Raw genomic sequence first — 16,520 nt, forward strand, 5'->3', positions numbered from 1 at the left:
TTAAATCAGGAATGACCCTAGTGCTGATGAAATAAAACTTCAATTCTTCCTGGGCTGCACAGTGCTTATCTTGGCTTTAACCCTCAGAACACGAGACCGACTTGGCTGGAAGGGACGTATCCGGCTTCAGCCCCTCTCCTGCTCTCCTTTGCCTCTTCCAGCCCCTTCGCCCTTCCCAGGTGAATGACCCCAATGCCCATCACCCATCCTACTCCCAATTCTCCAGCACAACAACAGAAGCTCCCTTGCACAGACAATTGTGCACAGCACTTTGGCTTTCAAGGGATGACGTGCGTTTTCTGGGAAAAGCCTTAATAAGCAGTGCAGCAACACAAGAAGTTGTTGATAAGTGATGGCCCAGCTGGTGGGGCCAGGACTGGAGCTTTGCAATTGCCAAGGAGCATCCAGCCCTGGCGCTCGTCCGCTGCTGTGAGCCACAATTTGTTTCTCGGTCCCGCAAAAAGCAGTAATGGAAATCACAGCAACAGCCACAGCACGAGATCGCGAGCACGAGTCGTGGTAGCTCCTCAACACTTGTAAAAACCAAGTGGGCAACGCGAGCATGAAGGCCAGGTCTTCCCACAGGTCCCCTTCCCAGGAAAAGACCTCCCACCCTTGGCAGCCTGTCCCAGCAGCTCTGTGAGCCTCTCGTGTCCCACCGCCTGCTCCCATTACTTGGTGCCCAGGGTCCTGACCGCGTGGCCAGGACGTCACATCAAACTGTGCAAACTAACAAGGATAATTACTGTGCTTTTCATTAAATAATCCCTCTTTGGAGGTGGCAGCGATTACTCACTTCTACTGTAATTCTAATTGGTGGGCAAACACGATCTTTGTAGAGACAAAGCCTCATTCCTCTCACTCTTGTAACAGTTTGAATCAATACTAACCCGGGGCTGCTTGGAAATATTTAATGAAAACTGTTTTGACAGAAAATTGGATTCTTGATGGGGAAAAATATTTGTTTTCAATGGAAAAGTTTAACTTCGTTGAAAAGCCAAAACTTTTTACTGAAAGGTCAAACTGGACGATGCAGCTGTTACATTTGTGCATCCTTTGCTGCCGATGCCCTGGATAAACGGACGGTGCACGGGTAACCGCGGGGCTGAGGCTGCAGCCCGGGCTTCCAGGGCCACAGCCAGAAGCTCTGTGACACCCGTTGAAGCCTCTCTGCCAGGGATGACGGTCACAACCTTCCCGCTGGGACTTATCCTGCTGTGACAAACACCATCCAGGGATAGAGGGCACATGGCGCATCTCGGGAGGAGGAGCAGGAATTGGCGCAGTGGCACAGAGCGACGCGAGCACATTACAGCAAACACCACGCCGGAGGGTTCTGCCTGTGCATTCACCTTGAGGTGAAATTAGTGATGGCAAAAAAAAACCTTACTCAGGTCTTGGCTAATGATTATCCTATTAAAGAATCAGCTGACATAATATAACTTGGTAGTTTTATAAACCTCAGTGACAACAAGACTGATGAGACTTAAAGCCCTGACAGCTCATCTGCCCAGAGAAGCAGAAGGTACAAAAATTTGCTATTTTACCGCACTGCAAAAATCAGGGTATTAATAAAAAAGTACTAAAAGAACCCCTGGAAAGTCAGGAAACCTCTGCCTATCTCCCAGAAACATACAGATATTCGCCCCCAGCCTCGCACTCATTTGCAGATTTCCATCAAGCCTAAGAAATGCCACTAGAGCAACACAGTGAGCGTCCGGGCTTGCACGCTCCCCAGACCTGGGTGGGACCCCAGCAGCCATGGGTGCTGTCTCCCAACTGCCCAGCTTCTCCAGAGCCCCCGGGAGGGTCCCAGGTGTCCCCACCAAAGCCCTTTGCTGCAATAGTCCCCCAGGACCACCACGGCCAACGCTGAGGAGTGACCTCCTTGGACTGGATGAGCAGTAGTGCCAGCTCAGAATCTGGCCCAGCCTCAACTAGGGACAAGGTGGGGTCAACCCAAAAAAGTCACTTGCATGGTATGAGGGGTTGGTACGATCAGGTAACGAAAAGGAAAGGAAATAACAAAGTGTGGATGGTGCAGTTCCTCCTCTTACCCACATCTCTACGCTGAAGACATTGATGCTGGCAGGACAATACGCAACCTCAAAGAGCATTCATCTCGTTGGTGATCATATAAGTTATTTTGGTAGGCGTGTGGCCCGTTTTGGTGTTGTCAAAAAGACGTAACATCGCAACGTGCCAATGAGCACTGGCTGGAAAGTCATATATACATACAGATGCGTAGTTTAAAATTATTATTTTTATATCACTCTACCACAAAAATTAGCCAATAAAATAAAACGTTGGCCCTTGGCAGTGCTGCATCCCCAGCATCCAGTATTATGCATTTTAGGGAATTAAAAAAAAAAGAAGCCTGCTTTTCCCCCCCTTGCCTGGGTGACATGAGCAAGAAATGAGCAGCTGACCTGAGTTTGAATTTAGAGTGTTCATTAATAGGATATTATGCCATATGCTCAGCACACTGTCTTTTTTTTTAATGCAGCCGCCAATTTGAGAGAATTTCTAATTAGTAATGGTATAATGAGAGTATTCAGAGGCTAATGTGGTGGGTGGGGAAGCGAAATAGATCGCTTGGTGCGGACTGGAAATATTTCTGTTCGAATTCCTCGTGAAATAATGACCCGCCGTAAAAGGCTGCGATCTTTGACAAATGAAGGACGTTTGGGGAGGTTACATTAACTGCGGAGGGAGCATTTATCAGAGGAGGGGGAAGGTGAGACAATTTGGGCTGGTTAAGCTCAATGCAGGGAATGTCTTGGGAGGAGAAAAACATTTTAGCTGGGGCTGGGCTGAACGGGAGGAAACACAAAGGAGGCCCTGGGTGGGCAAGCCCTGGCAGGAGGCGATGGAGAGGATGCTGAGCCAGGAGGGAGGGAGGGCAGCAAGGGGAGCAGCGATGCTGGGAATCCCTGCCCCAGCCTAGGGGGCACCAACCCTCGTCACCCTGCGAGCGTCGAGGCATCGGCACCAGGTCAATGCCGCGGGCAGGGTACCAGGATGCCTGAAATGCCTTTGAAAAGTGCTTTTGCAGGATATTTAGGGGTCAGATCATTTAATACCTAACTCTGTTAGAAGAAATTGGGACTAATGAGGCAGCGATGCAGGTCAGTGTTTTACTAGAACTTGTGGGTACAAACTGTTCAATGTATTTTTAATACAACGAAGCTTTGAGGTTTGTGAGCTGGCAGAGAGCGCTGGCTCAGGTGGGCACCCGCTTTACCCTTCCTGCAGGGTCTGCGCAGCAGATAAACCTACATAAACCACAACAGCAAGCACAGGGCCAGAAGAGTCCATCTTAACATCTTAGATCATCCTTTGGTTTTAACTAATTACGAATTCCATCTCCCAACCCATCCAGTGGTGTGGGATTGTGATTATATGGAAAAGAAAAGGGACAGATTTTCAGCGGTTTGCAAAAAGTCAGGCTGTGATACCGAAAAATGCTCCTTTTCCTGTTAAAAAAAAACCCCACAAATCTTATAAACTGGGAAATAATACATCTTCTCAGAAGAGAAGGGATTTGGTCTGGTGTGGATATGGGAATTGGGCTGTCTGGTCTAACAGCAGAACCCCATTCCTTTGGTTTCAGAGGGAATTTCCAGGCAGTAACAGGGAAAATCTGAATGTTGCCAGTTGAAAATACATTCAACTAAAACAAAAATAATAAAATGATTATCCTTCTCTCATGCCCCGGCCAGCACTAAGTCCCCTCAGAAGGAATACGCCTCATGTTGGAGAGGACAGCATTCTACCCTTCTGGTGGAATTCTCCAGCTTTGGGAATGCCGTGGCTCCTCCGCGCAGCCTCTGCACAAAAGCTAGGACACATGCAGATTTCTTCAAATGAGCCATAATTAATTTGCCTTTTGATTGGACCAATTAGATCTTTAACACTGTAGGAAATAATTTTTTTACTAACGATTAAGCTGAAGACTGTGAGTTTTCCTCTCCTGTGCAATGTTTTTACTGTGTTATTACACTACCTCTAAGAAAGCCAATAAAGTCCTACAGCTGCGGGGTCCCTCCGGTGCCCCCTGCCCTTGTTTGCTTATTGCAACACACGTGAATTTTGCAGAAAGAGAAGCCAGGGGAGCGCAGCAGCTGAGAGGCAGTAAGGGACGGCTTTTGGTAGGTATGAACCAAGTGGCGCAGAAAGGCAGTGATCTACTTGAGTGGATCTGCTGGAGCTCCAAACCGGGCTTGTGCGGAGAACGGCCGAGCCGCCAGATGCTCTGGTATTGTGTAAACCCCGCTCTGAAAATTAAATATTCATAATGCTCATATTAGATTCTAGAGCACCTTTTAGGAAGAAATAAATGAGATTTGCTTTAAAAGAAGAAAAAAAAAAAACACAGGGGCCACGTAGAACCAAGCCACAGCTTCATAAAAAACGTTTTTATGCCAACACTCAACAATTAAAAGGCTTAAGATTCCTTTTGGAGAATGAATCAAGCTTAAAATTCATTCTCCTGTCCTCATCCACGTGCCACAAAAAATTAATGCATTCACCTAATATGTTTTAGAAGGGATTTATTCCTTGCTCTCACGCCATCCTTATTTCCCAGAATAATAGATGCAAGTGGCGAAGTGTAAGCAAGATTTTTCCTCCTTTCTTTAAAGTAAATCTCCATCTCGTTGACAGCTGTGCCCAAATCCATCAGACCTGAAGCGTCTGCAGCGTCCAGGTTGACTCTTTATCGCGAGCTCCCTTTCCCCGTGCCTTGAAAGCGAGCAGGGGCAGAAGGCACAGTGCAAACAGCCGTCCCAGGACAGGCTGGCATCAGCGGCACTGCAACCTCCCACCAATCACAACGTTTTGGACACCTGAGTAAGGAAGAGGAGGGAAAGGGCCTGGGCCCAGGGTGGGGAGACGTCCCCGGTTCCCCCAGCCCTGGGAAACCCAGGGCTATCAGCAGCCAACAGGCTCTCCACGACGTGTCCCTCTGCCCCCGCCCCACTGCTGCCACCCTCCAACACCACACCTCACCGTGAACATCACCCAGCTCATTTCACATCCCATTAGCGAGAAATAAATATTAATATAATATGATATTATTCTGATGAAAGTGAAAAATGTGACTATAATAAGGCTATCGTGTTCTATTGGATTAATATGCCGGTTAATTACCAACAGTTCCTGTGTTTTTCAGCCTAACGGATGGTCCTTGGTGAGCAGCACTCGGCTCTCACCTCCGGGAGGTTCCCAAGGCTCAGAGCGAGCCCGAGATGATGTTGGGGTGTAAATAACCCAGCCCATCATGAGTCCTCCTGTTTGGGAGCCAGTACAAAAACAAGGGAGCAGCCACCTGCACCTTCAACCACTGGGACACGCAGTGGGGACAGCACCTGGAGAACGTGCACATGGCTCCACACACCTTGTAGGCTCCTGGGTGGCCTGGGAGGTCCTTCCTCTCTGCTGCATCTCCTTGTCAGTGCTTGACATCTAAACTTCAGAGGTTAAAGTAGCATTTTTTGTTCTACAGCTCAAGTGGTTACAGGGAAAAAGTCCTCTGCTCCCCTTAAATCTTTGTTTTCGTAAAAAATAAGCACTGCCCCTCTATGTGACCCAAAACAAGACTGCCTACTTAACTTACTATAAAAATTTATAACGCCAAAGGTGAAAATGTCTTTGATAAACTTGGTCCAAACCCAAGATATCAAAATTTAAACAAAAAATTCCCTTTTCAAATTGCCAGAGGGAAACTCTATCGTGTCACTACTGAAAAATCACCTCCTTTCTTCCTGAAAGTGCTAAAACTCAGCCTAAACTTCACAATGCATTCTGTTCTCCCCAAATTGCATTTTTCAGTGAACGAGCTGAACGAGTGGTTTCTGCAGATGGCACCATGGCACACAAGGTAGGGCCTGATCACAGAATCATTTTGATTGGAAAAGACCTTTAAGATCATCAAGTCCAACCATTGATCCAGCCCTGATAAGTCCGCCACTAGACTATGTCTCCAAGTACGACATCTACTCGCATTTTAAATGCCTCCAGGGATGGTGACTCAACTACCTCCCTGGGCAGCTTCTGCCAATACTCGCTAATTCTTTCAGAAAAGAAATTCCTCCTAATATCCAACCTAAATCTCCCCTGCACATCTTGAGGCCATTTCCCCTTGTCCTGTCACCAGCTACAAGGGAGGAGAGACCAGCACCCACTTTGCTTCAACCTCCTTTCAGGCAGTTGTAGAGAGCAATAAGGTCTCTCATCAGCCTCCTTTCCTCCAGACTCAACAACCCCAGCTCCCTCAACCATTCCTCTAAACCCTTCACCAGCTTTGTTGCCCTTCTCTGGACCAGAGACAGCTCAAATTGTCATGGTGCGGTCGATCCAAACCAGCCCCAACCCACTTCAGCCACACAACTTTGCCAAAATTTCCTTCTTCTTTAAACTCCTCACCTCAGCTTTGCAAACTTTCCATCCATTTTCCAAATTGAGACACAAATTCCCATCAAACCATCGTTCTGGGAACATTTGTTCCTTCCCGACACATGCACATTCCCCCGGGGAAGCAGAACGGATAAGCTGACACCTCTAAGGAGGTCTGGAGATGAAAAATGTTATAGATGTGACAAACACACGTCAGCGCAGCCCCAGGGCTGGCAGCTGCCATGCCCTGTCCCAAGCCACCCACGCGCTCTTCGCTGGGACTCGACCCTCCAGCCGGTCTTGGAAGACCGTTGGCTGAGGGAAACACCGCAGCCTCCTGCCAGCGCTCCTCTCCCTTTAAGATGTTATTTAAGAAGTTTTTGCCAGCTTTACTTTGCACAGCCTGGTGCTGCTCATTTTAGGTTTGCTAGAAATGTTCTCCAGCTGAATAGTGAGTGAAATAAATTCAAATCCTACTCTGCAAATGACACTGCACATAAATATTCAGTAAATTAGCAGCACACTTTTATAGATTTATCAGTCATTGCTGGCACAGAATGACAGGCAATGTTGTAGCTGAAATATTAATGCTGACAAATTAATGATTTCTGAGTAAATGATGTCATTTTTGCACCGTTTCATTAAAATTTACTCACTTTCAATATCAGCTTCATTTCTACGCCAAAAAAAAATTAAAATCATTTTCATTCTCTTTCTCTCTCTCTTTCCTCTAGGAGCCTTTTTTGAACCCAAAGGGCATAAATTTCCTACCGCTGTGCCCTGAGGAAGAAGAGGGGCTGAAGTTTGCAGTGAGAGCAGGAAGCAGAGCTCCTCGCTGCTCCAGCATCCCTGTCCACCCGCGCAGGACCCACGGCTTCTCCCTGCGCTGCGCTCGAGCCAGGCGCTCCCCACTTGCAGTGCCCATCGGAAGCTATGAAATAACCGCCTGCCTTTGCTGGGACTGTTGCTGCCGAGCTGCAGGGCTTCATCGACACCTGCAACCAACGCTAGCGTTGGCTGATATTCCACCGCAAAGCCCGTTTGTGCAGCAGACAGCAGGAAACACCACCACAGCAACCTGTTTATCACACCGGACTTCAGCATCGCATCACCGAGAACATCATCCGCTGCCCTCGTTCATCCTGGAGGCTTCCCAGCACACCACGCACCACTGCGAGGGAGAATGGGCCGCAAGCGCGGGGCAGGCAGAGAGAGGGAGGTCACCGCAGCCCACCCTACACACACCGAGGTCCCCAGAGCATCGACGGACGGAGCAAGGCTCTCCCAAAAGGCAGCGGAGCTCTCCCACGTGTTCCCCAAAGCAAAGGGGTGAGCACCTTTGGGGTTCACAGCCATTTGGAGAAGAGAAAGCTGGTTTTACCCGTGGTTGCCTAACAGGGACCTCCTCCCTGGAGCCTTTGCCAAACACTGCCATCTTCAACGCACCGCACTGGGTATTTTTGGCAAATTACCCCATCAAAAGCCTTCCCGCCCTGTCTGTCATGCTGGACAGGACCGGTGACATCTCTGACAGGTGACTGACAAAGAGTTGTAGTGGAGGAAAAAAAAGGGGGAGGAATAAAAAGGTAAAAAAAAAAAAGGAGAGAAAAAAAAAAGGCAGAGAGAGAGCAAGAGAGAAAGAGCCCAGAGAAGGTTTTACCCAGGATTCCCTGGGCTGAGCTATATCAGTCAATCTCCGGGCTAATTCGTGTCAGTACTTGTTTCCTATCTCCTTGAGTCTCCAGCGGAAGGTTGATAAAATTGAAGTGGAAATGAAGTTGGATGCACAGGAGGATACATACAACAATAGCCTGGTGAAATGGGTTTGTATCCCTGATACACTCTTTGGAGCATCAGGATTCGCGGTGACCTTGACAGTGTCCTTGGGAGAATAAAATAAAATAAAAGGGAGAATTTCTATCTATGAGAAGAAATTTAAGCAAAGCGCTGCATTTACCACATCGACTTTGTGGTGTGAAGGAGCGACGCGGGCTCCCGGCGCTGTGGACTCGGCTTATTTATCCAGCAGGAGTTTCTGTTTGCAGAAGCCCTTCCCCAGCTCTCCATCTAAAATGCAAAGAGAGCACCTTGTTGTGGCAATAGAAGATGCCCGGCTCTGGTATGAAAGTCTCCGTTGCCTCAATCAGTTGTTGATGAACAGAAGAAAACTTATCACAGTTTAAATAAAATGTACCTCTGGGTGTGGGTACAGCGCGTTTCTCGCCCGTACCGCTCGTCAATACCGCACGAGCTGAACGTCCGAGTGGAACTCTGTGGAGGCACTCGTGGTTAAATACGGGATGAATCTCTGTTTGCCAGCCCCCTTCAAATGAAAATGCGGAGAATAACTGTGAGGAGACGGAGGTGGGAGAGGGGGACAGAGCCTGTGGAAGCATTCACAGCACAGAAAAAGAGGAGCTGCTGATGGGATAACTCCTACCAACGAGAAATATTAACGCAAGCCTTCACTATGTGTAGTTTTTCAGGCGGGTGTACAGACACACATGTAGAACCCTCTGCAGCCCCTCGCCTGCCACTGGCGCCGTCCCTATGGAGAGCAGCGATGCCCCGGGCTGCGTGCTGGAGCCGGCATCGCCGCCGGATGGCCTTCCCGTGCCCTGCCGTACAGGCGAGCTCTCGGAACGGTGCTGATGTTTGATCCGCCCTTGTTTCCCGCACACGGCCTCCTCCCCGTGCCCCGCTGATGTCAGCTGAAGCGCCCGCTGACTGATGGAAACCCTAAGGTTGATGGAGAGCGAAAGGGTGGATCAGATGAGCAGCTCTCGTGGGAGCCTTTCCTTGTGGTTTCCTGAGGGAACTCTCTAGTGGCCCTGCTGTCCTGCCAGAACAAAAGATCGAGGGTTGCCCATAAAACTCAGAGCTGCCCGTGTTTTTGACAGGGCTGGAGAAAGGAAGGACCTTACAGGTGGTTGTTTTAACTGCAGATAACCACAAAGCAGCAGCCGGCTCTCTGCAGCAGCTTCTCCTGCTACTCACAGATCTCAGAGACTTAAGGCTCAGCACTGATGCCGGGCTGGACGATTTTGCCCGTGCAGCAGAGGCACAGCGCTGGCACTGGCTTGCTTAGAGCCCCGGGGAGATTGGAGCTGGGGAGCTCTCCCTGTGATATATCTCCCAGTGGGAAGGGAACAGCAGCAGCTCCGTTCCCGATGGTGACGCACCTTGAGGCACGGAGCACCCACAGCCACCAGGTGCACCGAGCGGGCACCGCTCCTCGCGCACAGCCCCAGATCTGGCTGATAAGAACCAGCTGGGTTTTTCCACTCTGATAGCTGTGAGAAACTGATGACAACCTGTTTGACCGCTGACCTCTGAACTTGACCCCCTGTTAATACCTTCAGCTGCTGATTGTCATGGGTGGCTGGCAGAGCCCTTTGTCTTTTGCTGTTTTGGAGTCCAGACAGATAAATGATTTCTATTTGTCCTTTGGCGCAACGGAAGAGCTGATCGATATTATCCACGAATGATGTCAAGGATTTGTCGCCACAGCTTATGAATGACAAAACACTACCCAAAAAAACACCTTTTGGGGCAAAAGATTGAAAGCTGGAAAGGTTTATTGATTTTTGCTTTCTTAAATAGCAGCTCAAGCCACAAAAGAGAAAACGAAAAGCTTTGTGTGCTAAAATGCAGCAAAAAGCTTCCTCGAGAACAACGATTAGATCAGCTCTTGCATTTAAGTACTGTGTGCCTTGCCACAGTCAACTGCTCAATTTTGTCTGCTAAGCCCACTACAATTTCCACCCATTTTTCCTTATTTCAAAAGCGCTTGTATAGTGAAATACCAGCCTCTGGAATAATGCTTCTCTGCTTTTGGCCACCGGTCAGTCAGGAGAAGGCTATGCATCTCCCATGCGGGCAGGCAGCAAGCTTGGAAGAGCAGAAGAAAAGCTTTGAAGTCCAAGCACCGGAAAGATGAGTTTAGGTTCCATCTCTGCCCTCTGGCACCCCCAGCAAACCCCCAAGGCCCCTTTGCACCCCACCCTGGGGCAACGGATGCTCTGGACACACAGCAATCTGCTATGCTCTCTTTCTCCCTCCCCCTGAATCCCACCACATGTAGGAGGAGATCACGGTGCAGGACATTCCCTAGGCAAACACAAATTAAGAAAGAGTTGATGAAATTGAAGAGGTTCTCTCCTAAAAATTTACCCACGACCCTGGTTTTGCGCCACCTCCTCTGGAAAATGTCATATTTAGGTTCTCCAGGAGCCCGGGGAAAACTGCCTTCCCACCTCGGAGCCTCCCTGTGTGCTGCACAAGCAGTGTCCGTGGGTACCCCCACCCCTGGTTTCTAGAGCTGAATGTGACTGAGCTAAGGTTAAGGCTCCAGTTGTCTGCTATAATCCAGTAAAGCCGCTCTAAAAAGGGGCCCAGAAACCTCACACAGTGTGGCTGAGCCACACTGAACCACAGCGAGGAACACACACTGGCCTCGCCAGCACCAAGAGCCCAATGGGAGGTGACAGCAGAGCAGAGTCGCAGCCGAGTCCCACTGGTGTCCCTCTAGTGTCCCACTGACCGCTGCGCTCGCCCCAACTCCCCGACACTTCTGCTGCTTCAAGGAAAGTGTTTCACCAGCACGACACGCGTGGGAACAGTTACATGGACAAAGGGCTAAATTAGCTCTCTGCCAGCAGAGAAACGTGTTTGTGTTTCACAAATGAATGTGCCTCCTCCAGGGGTGGCACTGAGCTCAGAGCTGTGCAGAAACATCTGCGTGTTGCAAGACTGACCTTACGAATCCACCAGTCCCCACGATATTTCATTGCTCTTCTGCACAGGGCAGAGCATTCCTGCACGTCCAGCATTTCTGTAAGTCCTTTTACACCAGAAGTCCCCTGGCAGTCCTTTTCCCTAAACCACAGCCCAGCTGGGATCAGCCTCTACAATATGGGGCTCTTCTGGCTCCAAACTGCACTGTTGTGAGGAAATAATTTATTTCTTTGTAGATGTGTTTAAAAAAAATATTTTCCCGCAAGCTTTCAAGATTTCACGAGTAGCAGAGAAACATGGAGTAGGATTTTCAGCACAGAAGGTGTCAGCACGGTACACGGACACATATACGCACACCATCCCTCACAACCACATCCTGCCCCAAAATGCAGCCTTCAGTGGAATCCTGATAATAAAATTTGTCTCCTGGGAGAAAGCTGAACTTTTCTTTCCCAAACAAGCAAGATCTCCACTGCCCTCTGAACCCCACAAACGGGCTTGGCAAGGAGCAGACAGCAATCACACCTCGTGCTTACAGCAGCACTTGCAATTCGGACACGCAATTGATATTTAAAGGGAATTTAAAGGAGGGGGGAAGCTCACAGCAATTCTAAATTGCAAAGATTAGAATCACTAGACTAATATTAATTATGAGGAAATAGAAGAGCAGAGATGAGGGGGTCTCAATTCAGCTCTCCGGAGCCAAGGAGAGCACTTGGGCAGATCTGGGTGCGGGCACAGCAGAAGGGCGCTGAGCTGGGCACACGCTCACGCTACAGCCCCAGTACAGCACAGCTTCTCCCACCAGACCTTTGCTTTCCCAGGCTTTATTCCACTCAGCTTTCTGGCCAAAAAAAAAGCTTCAAAACTCAGTGCCCACCCTACATGAAACCAGAGTCTCTCCCAGCTCCCACCCAGCCCCAGCCTTGCTTGAAGTTCAGTGAACCTTGCCCAGCCCTCAGGTAGTGATAAATGCCTGCTCGGGTCGGAGGGGTTTGGTTTCAGCTGCACAAGGTCTGTCTCCAGGGAGGGGATTACCTTGGTTTAGAAGGCTGGAGCTCACTGGGGTGAGGGAGGCTTCTCCTCCCAGCGTGGTGGATCTGCACGAGTAACAAAACTCCACAGATATTTTTGCTCGGGAACTTTGACTACTGAGATGAGACAGCACTTGGAATCACTCCTGTTGTGAGGACACACAGAATGTAAACACATTGGGACTAAAAAGCACCCTCTCATCTGTAGCTCCAGACAAGTTTTGTGTGTCTGTTTTAGGAAAACTTGGTGCTGTTTGATCCATGTTCCTCCAAAAAGTCCACACAGGCCTCCCAAGGTCCAGGAACATTCACCTCCTGGCTTACACCCACCACGGCATTACAAATGATCTAAACCACTGAATGCTCTCTGGTCAAGTCATTCCTCTTCTCCCCTTTGAGCTTTTATTTTGATCTGCGAAGTGTGTCCCACCGCCGGTGCCAAAGGAAGTTCCTGAGACAATGTATGCTGTGTTCATGGCACTTGCCTCTTCGTTTGTACTCCTCGGGGAGCTTGACAGCTCGTTTCCCTAAATTTACAGAGCTCATATTTCATCTATATATTATTCATTATGAAAGAATCTAAATTCCTACACAATATCCTGAATCAGAGCGTAAACACCTGGCTAACAAGCCGGGTGGCTCCAGCTTTGGGCTCTTAATCAGATGCCCATTAAAAAGGCACAGCCTGGCTCCTACTTTTAGAATTGTGACTTAAATCTGAACGCAGCCCCCAAATAAAGGAACCAAGGATTTCTGCTCATCCCTGGAAAACTTGGCCTCAGCTTTCCTGCAAGTGACATTTTACACCCCGCTTGCAGCAGTGAAGATGCTTCTAAGAGAGTGTTTTCTGAGTAATAAAACATCTCCGAGTGTAGGGATTAGACATAATCCAATTCCTTTATCAAATAAAGATGCCATCATAGCCTTTGAAATACAAAGGAAGAAGTTCCCTCACTGTTTTCCATCTTACAATTATATCACATAACACACTCGCCAGAGGCTTGGCCGGCGCCGCAGACACCAGCGCTGCGACAGAATGAGAAATGGAAAGGGCTCGGCCTCCCCCACCACCTGCTCACGCTTCTGCATAATCTGCCGAGAAAGGGATTAATCCCCACATTTTGATTTTTCCATCTGCATTGCATCAAAGGTAACCCCTGTCAATCCAGAGACATAACCCATGTGTAAGAGCAGGAAATACCCTGCTTTGCCACAGATTTTGCTGTGACAAACGCAACGCTTTCTTTAGGGGTCTGTTTGTTTAATTGAATTTTACGCACGGATAAAACGTTTTGTGAAATTTCCACTGTGGGTGTTGTAATTAAAACTGGTGAACTCGAGACAGACAGGCAACTATTGTAAAGCTGTCTTTGTCTGCTATTTGAGTGCCAGCAGTGATGTTCAGCTCTGCAGTTGGGGTTTGCTTTCGGATGCCAAGCGCTTTCCAAACAAGGTGCAACTTGGAGCGATGTTCATCAGCTTAGAAGCACATCTGGTTAAAGGATGAGAACACTCCCCCCCCAAAAAAGGGGAGAGAAAAGAAAAGGACAGGCAAACCAAGCCAGAAAAATAACTCCACCCAAACTCTACAAGAGCTCCAACTTTTCTTCAAAGCTCAGGAGCTGTCATATTTTCAAACTGATCTGATTTCCCCTTCGCTCCAGTTATTGTGCGCGTTGCAGCACGAAGGGTCCCGGCTGCTATAGCTGCTTGAGGAATGACTCTGGAAGGGCATTTCAGCGAGTTGGCCAACAACACCCCGTGCTACGCCCCCGAACAAATGGAAAGGAAAATCCCAGGAGCAGCCTGAAATCATGAGCGACCAGAAGAGATGTTGCAGCCATTGACTTAAAATGAAAAACCTCGCATTGCAGCTGTGGGTTCAGATGAGATGTTTCTCTAAAGAACTGGCTCTTTCCCTGCGTAGAGAGCAATGAAATATCCTGGGGACTGGCGGTTTCAGAAGCTCAATCTGGCAGCAGCAAAGAGAAGCTGGACGTGGAGTCGGAAGCATTCACACGTTGCAGAAAGAGACAGAGGGCTCATATCTGAACTCCCTCACGTGAACTCCCTATAAGTCCACAACAGACTGACTCCAAGTGTAGCTCTACGACCAGAAAAACTAAGATCTTAATTTTATAACATCAGCCCCCATTCTATTTAACATTGACTTTTCCTCTAAGTCTCAGTGCAAATCCACGAAATCAGCCCATGTATCGCAGAAGAATGAGCAAGAGAACTCAAAAAGACATTTATGATCCTTTTTCTGGAGCTGGCAGCAAACGCTCAGTAAAGTCACCAAAAACCAGCAGAGGAAATGCATTCCCTTGAATTTTGCTCCACCCTTTGGCAGCACAGATCACGTAAAGAAGCCCTGTAAGGGACTTGTATTACAGAGTAGGGTTGGTGGGAATCGAGGGCCACGGGCGGGTGCAAAGCTCTTCCTTTCTCCACATCGCCCTATTTCTCTGTCATTTTATCTGCAGGAGTCGCAGCCCGGACGCAGCACCACAGCCCGATGCGAATTAGCGGAGGGGCCATTCACCACCTGTTTGAACTGTCAAGTTATGTGGGAAAGCGTATCAATTAACAGCCATGATTATCTCATCAGACTTCCCCATCTGACAAAACAGTCACCCCCTTTCCAGCCTAATCCCCCCGGAAAGCCCAGGCCGGGGCTGTGTGCGGGGCCGGGAGCGGAGCGAGGGGCGGCGATGCCCGGGCTCTGCACTCCGCTGTGCGCAGCCGAGTGGTTTCACCCTGCAGACAGCAGGTATTTGGGTTAAATTCCCAGGAGCCTCCTATGTTCCCTTATAGCTTAAAAAGCTGGGACACCGGCCAGGAAAAAGGACCTTCCGTGACCCGCTCTTAACCCCCGAGGAAAGTTACACAAACTCTTTCACGCTTCGCTGAGATCGCTGTGTAGGAGTTGGCCAAAACAATACTTTCCCTTGTGTTTGCCTACCTTATTAAATATCAATTAATATTTATGGAAGTTTATAAACAGTGCAGCTTTGGTTTCAAGGGTGCTTAGAAATCCGATCTCCTCCTCCTTTCCCTCCTCCCCCCGGCAGCATTTCTCCTGCTCACTGCTGCATGGTGAGAGCCCCCGGCTCCTCCGCAAAGGGATGGCGCGGGGGGTTCCCAGGGCTGGGGGGGTCCCTCTGTGCCCCGGCCCCTGGGCCCGCTGCCTGCAGCCTCTCAGGGCACTCCCAGACCCCACCATCCTCCTCATCCCCGGCCAAAGGTCTGGGTCCAAGAGAGATACAGTGGCACAGACGGGTACTAGACCAGGATCAGGCCTGATGGATTTATACCAAGTAATCTGTATTTATTTTCAGTCCATTCTCCATTCCCCCCCACCCCTATTGACCCACTACTTTGTTTTAAATTATGTTTAATTTAAAGGATTTTTCGGTACCCTTATTTCCTACGAAGAGGCTTCCTAAAAGGCTCCCGCTGATTAATTGTTGCTGGGCTCCTGCCAAGTGTTGAAAGTTTTACATGTAAAGAGAAAATACGTCTCTCTCTCCGCTTGCCCATGCCTCTTCTGTTTGGTACTTCAGTCTATTTTACAAACATATGGCACGTCATTCAAGGCAGAGAGCACCATCCTGCTGTCAATATTTCCCTCCCCATCACAAAGATTAACATCAGAGGCTCCGGCGGCTGAGGCTGGGGTTTCTCGCCTCTCACCCGAGCCCCACGCTGCTCTTTGCCATGCAGCAAACACGCTCCCTGCAACAACCGAACACCTCTGAGGAATTACTCCGGCTCATGCTTTCACTCCTCTGCTTATTTTTACCGGATAAATCAACATAGCACAGATGTTCATTGCCCAATGTTTCACAGTCCCTTTTAAATTTACTCTTTATTATTTGTAGCAACCTGGAATACTTGAAGTTTAATAATATTAAAACACAAGGGTCTTTTTTGCCTGCCCTTGGCTTACCCTTCACATCAAGCCAAGTGCCGTGGTGTCCTACAGTAGGGTTTGACACCGCGGTGGCAGTAGCCGTAAGATACTATAGAGTGACTTCCTTTTATTTTCCAAACACAGACCACAGCCAACACTGACAGCGCTTTGCAGGTATTTCCGTAGCACTTTTCCCCTGCCAGACGCACACCAAGTGCCACAGAGAACAAGGAGGCGGCAGGGATGGGCACGGGGGGATGCTCGCTGCTGCCAGGGTCCACTGCAGGATCTCAGGCAAATCATTCTGCCATTCTGTGCCTGAGCTTCCTCGCGTGTGAGCCAGATAAAGCGACGCCTACCACGTCTTAGTTGAGATACATCCAAACGCACCGCCCCAGATGCCATCTCCTCCCCGAGCATCCCCTTGGGTGGAACAG

Source organism: Cuculus canorus, chromosome 20 (genome assembly GCF_017976375.1).
Source record: "Cuculus canorus isolate bCucCan1 chromosome 20, bCucCan1.pri, whole genome shotgun sequence".
Classification (NCBI taxonomy): Eukaryota; Metazoa; Chordata; class Aves; order Cuculiformes; family Cuculidae; genus Cuculus; species Cuculus canorus.